General features: G+C 34.5%; 1 long non-coding RNA gene across 2 annotated transcripts; it reads right to left on the reverse strand.

The window, feature by feature from the left end:
* Positions 1-472: 472 nt before the first annotated feature.
* Positions 473-5,303, reverse strand: LOC131808238 (uncharacterized). 2 transcript variants are annotated; one of them, XR_009344742.1, is made up of 5 exons: positions 5,216-5,303; positions 3,855-3,955; positions 2,208-2,244; positions 1,158-1,342; positions 473-662 (listed from the first exon to the last, which is right to left on the reverse strand). It is a non-coding gene; the product is annotated as an uncharacterized LOC131808238 (long non-coding RNA). The 2 variants fall into 2 exon arrangements; XR_009344741.1 differs by having other exon boundaries at positions 5,135-5,290.
* Between the last annotated feature and the right edge of the window lie 1,272 nt (positions 5,304-6,575).

Genomic DNA, 6,575 nt, shown 5'->3' on the forward strand with positions numbered 1-6,575 from the left:
TTATGCGGTGAAAGTTGTTTAGAGTCTCTTTTATAGCTTCTGAGTTTTAGAATTTTTTCCTAAAGCTATTTATTTTTTCACCTTTTTAAAAATTGTAGTAAACTGCCCATAACAAAATTTCGTACCTTTACCATTTTTAAGTGTACAGTTCAACATTATTAAGTACAACCAAATTGCAGTGCATCCAATGTCCAAAACTCATCACCTTGCAGAACAGAAATTTTTTACCCATCAACCAGCACTCCAATTCACCTTTTCTCCCACCCTGTAGCATCCATCATTCTACTTTCTTTCTCCATGAATATGATCCCTCTGGGCTCCTCATATAAGTGGAATCACATAACATTTGTCATTTTGTATCTGGCTTATTTCAATGCAATTTATTTTCAATATTGAAAAACTGGAAATAACCCACTACGAAACAGAATAAACTATAATTTGTCCATACTTTTTATTACATGCAATTATTTGCATATTTTATAAAACAGATGCAGATAGACTGGCCAAGCAGGAGGTGATTATAACTTAGACAAAGATTACCATCTTGGGTGCAGGTGTAAAAACTGGCCAGATTCTGGACATATTCTGAAGTTAGTGTCAACAGTATTTTCAACTGGATTGGACATGGGATTTGGAAGAAAGATGACACTAGTGTTTCTAGCCTGTAGAAAGGGAAGATTGAAGATAGTATTTCCTGAGGTTGGGAAGATGAATGGAGAAACAGGTTGGGATGTGAAGGAATTAAGAGATGACTTTTGATGGTATTCAATCTCAGATATAAAACTGACATCTACAGTTGCATATGAAAATAGTAGAATCATTTAAATGCATTTATTTTAATTCACTGTCTCATGCTTTGAGATTAGAGCAGTTTTTTAAAAGGATTCAGTAACTTCAACAGGCAGGCTTTTAATGTTGTTGTTGTTGTTGTTTTTTAACATTAAAAAATGTGTACCATATGCAAATACAATCTTTTAGCCAAATTTGCATTTTAATATGGTGGTCTATTATACAATACTACCACCTGTGTAAAATGAGTCAAACACAGCTTAATAGGACTTGGATATAATTTATAATACAAAACAGAATTATCACATTTGGTGATTATCAAAACAGTAAGCTGAATAAAATGAGAAGTTCCATCTGTTACTACCTACCTTTCACCCCTACATGAAGGAAATGTAAGAGGGAAGAGTTACAGGAGTTTCTCCAAGTGGTTGTAGAGAATGAAAGTTCCCATTTGGCAAGGACCATGTGTTATTCATTTTTGTATCACCCACAATGGCTTGTGTGGAGTAGGCGTCCAATTAACATTAGTGGAATTTAATCAAAATCTATTGAGCTGTAAAGAAAAATGTCACAGTCATTACTCAATACATTTGCACAAGCATTTAGTATGGAATGTTAAAAAAAAAAAAAGCTCAACTTCTGTTAACTTCAATTATCTACAATACAGATAGTAACTAACAAAATAAGTGAAAAAGGATTAACTACCATAAAAACACTTGTACTTTGCAATTTGAGAGAAGCTGCTTGTCACCTTTAGGCCAGAAAAGGACTAAGAACTGTAAGTAAATTAAAATTCATTGATTTAATAACTTAGGAGAATAGATTGGAAGCAGCATGTACAGGAGGGTGTCTAGCTTATCTTAAGAGTATATACAAGAAGGCTTACTCTAAGTGCTAACACTCAGATTCAATCCTAAAGGCACCTAACCCTGAAACAAACAAACTCGGTGGAAAGATATGTTCAAAATCTAGTCAGAGGATCAACTCATGCTACTCTGGAGCCTACCACCATCTGAAAACTGATTAATTTCATAATAGTATCAATTATCTCTCTTACATCCTCATCCTCTCCCTTTCATATGAGCTCTTTTTTGTCAGCATAGAAATCTTTTTCATCTCTATGTCATCTTTTGCAGGATGCTTCTAACTATTGCCCTACTTCTCTCCTCTACAACCTTTTCATAAAACATGCGACCTTCGCTCTCTCTGCTCCCTCAGCTACATCCATTCTTCTTGCCACCTCACCAGTAATTACCTATGCCCAGGGAGCCAGTGATGTTTTGCCTGCCAAATTCATTTAATATTTTAGCACACCTAACTTGACTACTTTTTCTCCTTCCTTGGCTTCTCAAATATTTTAATGACTGTTCATTTTATTATAAAAATTCAGGCTAACAGCATTTTGTGTGAGGACTTACCTAGTTTGAAATCTGTCTTTATTTCAGAAACAAATGCCTGATGGGAAATAGATTAAGACATGTCACAATGAAGTCCCAAAAAAAGCTCATCATATTTAATCAGATAATCAACTTATAAATACAATTTAAGAAGCATGTGGCAGAATTAATAATCTCATCAACCAGAGTCTTTACTCCCAAGCTAAGGCCATGGATAAGAGCAGACCAATGTTCCTGATCCCTGTAGACAGGAAGTTCTCAAAGAAAAAAGGAATAGCAGACTAGGTAATTTGAACTAACCCTCTCACTGAGAACAACTAAAAAAGCTACACCAAAAAAATAAAATAACTTATGAAATTATGTAGTATTGCTAGGCCAAGACTAGACAAGAATTTAGAAAGGTAAGCCCAGCCACTTAAAGCTGCATTTTTTCTAAAGGCACTTGCCTGTGATGGAAAGGAAACAATGAAGCTCATTTGCATTTTAGAGTCATCTTGAGGCCAAAGAGACAAAAACCAAAGTTTGGATACTGCCAAGGGACGGGACTCTGATAAATCAGTTTCCACTTTCAAATAAAATTATGACAAACATGCCCTCAGGATAGATGTGAACTAAAAATAAATCAGCCAGAGCAGGGACTTGTAATCTAGTCTCCAATCAGCAGGATATCCAGGAATCTTAAACTTTGCATCAAGATTAAGAGGTCCCAGAATGGTAGCTCTCCAAAATACCTAGCTGAACCAAATGAAAGTCCTCTCTGGGAGAAGCCACCATCACCCTAGGTATCAAAATATTTTCCCAAATGTCTTTTAAAAACAATGTGCAGCACAGACTTAAAGATAACTAAGCACACAAGGAAATAAACACCCCAAGCAAAAAACAATATAAATAATAAGTAACAGAAATGACTCACATATATAGTTTACCCTTGAACAACATGGACTAGGGGCCCCACTCCCCATGCAGGCAAAAATCTATGTATAACTTCTGACTCCTCAATAACTAATTACTAAGAGCCTACTGTTGGCCAAAATCCTCACCAAGAATATAAACAGTCATAAAGTAACCTAAAGAAAATATTGTTTAAGAAAGCATAAGGAAGAGAGGCTCCTGGGTAACTCAGTGGGTTAAGCCTCTGTCTTCAGCTCAGATCATGATCTCAGGGTCCTGGGATCAAGCCCCACATTGGGCTCTCTGCTCAGCAGGGAGCCTGCTTCTTCCTCTCTCTCTCTGCCTGCCTCTCTGCCTATTTGTGATCTCTCTTTCTGTCAAATAAATAAAAAATCTTTAAAAGAAAAAAAAGCATAAGGAAGAGAAAGCACATTTACAATATTGTATCAAAAAGAAAATCTACATGTAAATGGACCTACCTGGTTCAAACCCACATTGTTCAAGGGTCAACTGTATACAAAAACTGTGTTTATTAAGTTGAAAGAAATAAAGGCCAAGATTGAAATTTTAAGCTGAAACTGAAAACTATAACAATAATAAAGATAATGAGAAGAGAAACAAGTAAAAGACTAAAACTGAAAATTGTAATTCTTAAAATTAAGAATTCAGCAAATGGTCTGAATAATACACTGCACACAGAAAATTAGCCAACTAAAAGAGTGAAAGATCAAATGAAACTAGTATAGTACCAAAAATTCAGAAAAGAAAAAAAGGTACCTGGAGGATGTACTGAGAAGGTACAATAAATGTTTTGTTGGTGCTCCTCTTGGTTGTTCCTCCCCAGAGGAGAAAGAGGATGTGTCAGAGGCAATATCTATCTGAAAGAGAGAGTGGTTGAAAATAGTTTCACAGTGATGAAAGACATTCATCTACAAACTGAAGAAGAAAAATAAATTCTAAGCAGAATACATAAAAAGAAACACACCTAGACACATCATGTCAAAAAGGCAGAAAATAAAGACTATGAGAAAATCTTAAAAGCAACCATAGTAAAAAGAGCTTTGAAGCATCAAAAGTTAGACTATAACTAACTTCACAATAGCAATAATAGAAGCCAGGAAACAATGGAGTATCTTCAATGTGTGGGTGTGGAATTCCATATCCAGGGAAAATATCTTTCAAAAATGAAAACAAAATACTAACATTTTCAAATTAAAAAAAAAAAAAATACTAAGTCATCCCCAGAAGACCCATGTTAAAGGAAATGCTAAAAAAATATACTTCATGTGGGGTACCTGGGTGGCTCAGTGGGTTAAAGCCTCTGCCTTCGGCTCAGGTCATGATCCCACGGTCCTGGGATCGAGTGCTGCATCTGGCTCTCTGCTCCACAGGGAGCCTGCTTCTCTCTCTCTCTCTGCCTACTTGTGATCCCTATCTGCCAAATTAATAAATAAAAGCCTTAAAATATATATATATATATATATATATATATATATATATACACATATATATATGTATATGCACATATATATATATACTTCATGCAAAGGAAAAATGATCTGAGGTGGAATCTGAAATGCAGCAAAGGATAAAGGATGAATAAGGTGGTAAAAATATGGGGTAAATACGAAGGAATATTAGCTGTATCAAATAAAAATAATGTCTTGTGACCTTTAAAGTGTTAATAAAAAAAATTACCTAGAAACAATAGCATATTGGGAGGGTAATTAATAGAATTAAAATACTCTTAAGGTTCTTGGATTACCTGGGAGAAGGGTAAAAATCTTGATGTACTTAAGCTTTCACAAGTTTTTAATGAACAGTTTTGGTAATTATAAGTGTAACTTCTAATTTTGAAGGTAATCCCTTACAGGATACAATAAAATGTATAATTTTTAAAATAACAGACCTTTTAAAGATGGAATCATAACTAAATTCAAAAGGAGGCAAAAAAAAAAAAAGAAAGAAAGAATACAATGAGAGAAAAATAAACAAAGAATAAGTGGGACAAATAGAAGACACAAAACAAAATGGCAGGTTTAAATCCAAACACTCACTAATTTCATTAAATGGGCAGAATCTCAGAATTAGAAAGTCCTCCTCAGCTAGTCACAGGAAGTGTTGAAACAATCACAGACCTCTCCTGGACACAGATGGAGGAAAGCCAACCGGTAAATTTTGCAGCTGGGAGAAGCAGAACAAAGTGCATTCTTCCTTGTGGCAACCTGATCTCAGAAGAAAGGGGAGGGGAAAAAAAGTGGCCACTTCCTGTTCCCAAGTTTACCAGGCAAATAATTAACTATCTTCCGTCCCCCAAAGAAATGTATGAGGTAGCAGAGAGTGGTCAAGAATATAACAGTGATTGAGAAAGCTAGGGAAAAGTCAGCCCACCATTTTAAGAATATTTATTTTTTCTAGTCTAGACCACTATAACATATTTGTTTGAGAAGAGGTTAAGGACAGAGGAAGGGAGTGTACATATACCAGGTCAATCTTTTTTTTAAATATATATATATATATGGTGTGTGCGTGTGTGTGTGTGTGTGTATCAAATCTCAAGAAAACTATAAATTCTCAACCAGGGTTAGGGAGGTATAAGGAGATTATCTCAGCTATTTCTGGGAGTTATTAGAACAAAAATAAAGAGTGGTAGGAACAGATACAAATAATTAGGAGAGACAGGGAAAAAGGATTGGTTAATACAAATTTTCAGATTAAATATAATTCCTTCAAGGCTCTATGTCTGTCTTAACCTATATCCCTTGAAAAATATCAGTTGTACAAAAGCACTTTTTAAGAAGGTGCATTTTTTAACTAAAATTAGAGAGCAGTTTCAATCAAAGGGCTCAGAGTTAGAAAAGATATTATCTCAATCCCTCCATCTTTAAAAATACCCCTGAACTAGCCACCTCAAAAAGATAAAAATATATTCTATATTTAAAGACCTCCAGAGAAATATTTCACAGGTCATCATCTCAGTAATTAATTTTAGCACTTAACACAAATTCTTTTTATCAACTAAATTATCATTCACAACCTTGAGAGGAATTTCTTTTAAAAATAAAAAAACTAAATTAATTTAACCTACATCTTAAATCTAATTTTTTTTCCTCATGGAAGATAAATATTACATGAGCTCCATAAAGCTAGTGGTAAGATGCCCTGTGGAACTCTCAAGCAAACCTCCCCACAAGAAGACTTACAAAAGGAGAAAGTTGCATAAAAATGAAAAAACAGAAAGAGCATCGTTCTTCATCATTATTGCTTGACAGATTGGGTGTAGTTGCAGGATTTATAATGCTGAAGTGAATTGCTTGACTTTGTGGAAATCAATGAAAGTAAAATTCAATTTAAACTTTTTATTAAAATAACATAAATTTTAAGATGTGACTTTCCTGTCAAAGTAAATCATCAAGACTGGTAAGGATTACTAGAGGTAGAACCAAAGAGTCATCATTCGAGCACATGAATTATACCCTTGAAAGTAGAGTGTTGGCC

This window comes from Mustela lutreola, chromosome 9, assembly GCF_030435805.1.
Source record: "Mustela lutreola isolate mMusLut2 chromosome 9, mMusLut2.pri, whole genome shotgun sequence".
Classification (NCBI taxonomy): Eukaryota; Metazoa; Chordata; class Mammalia; order Carnivora; family Mustelidae; genus Mustela; species Mustela lutreola.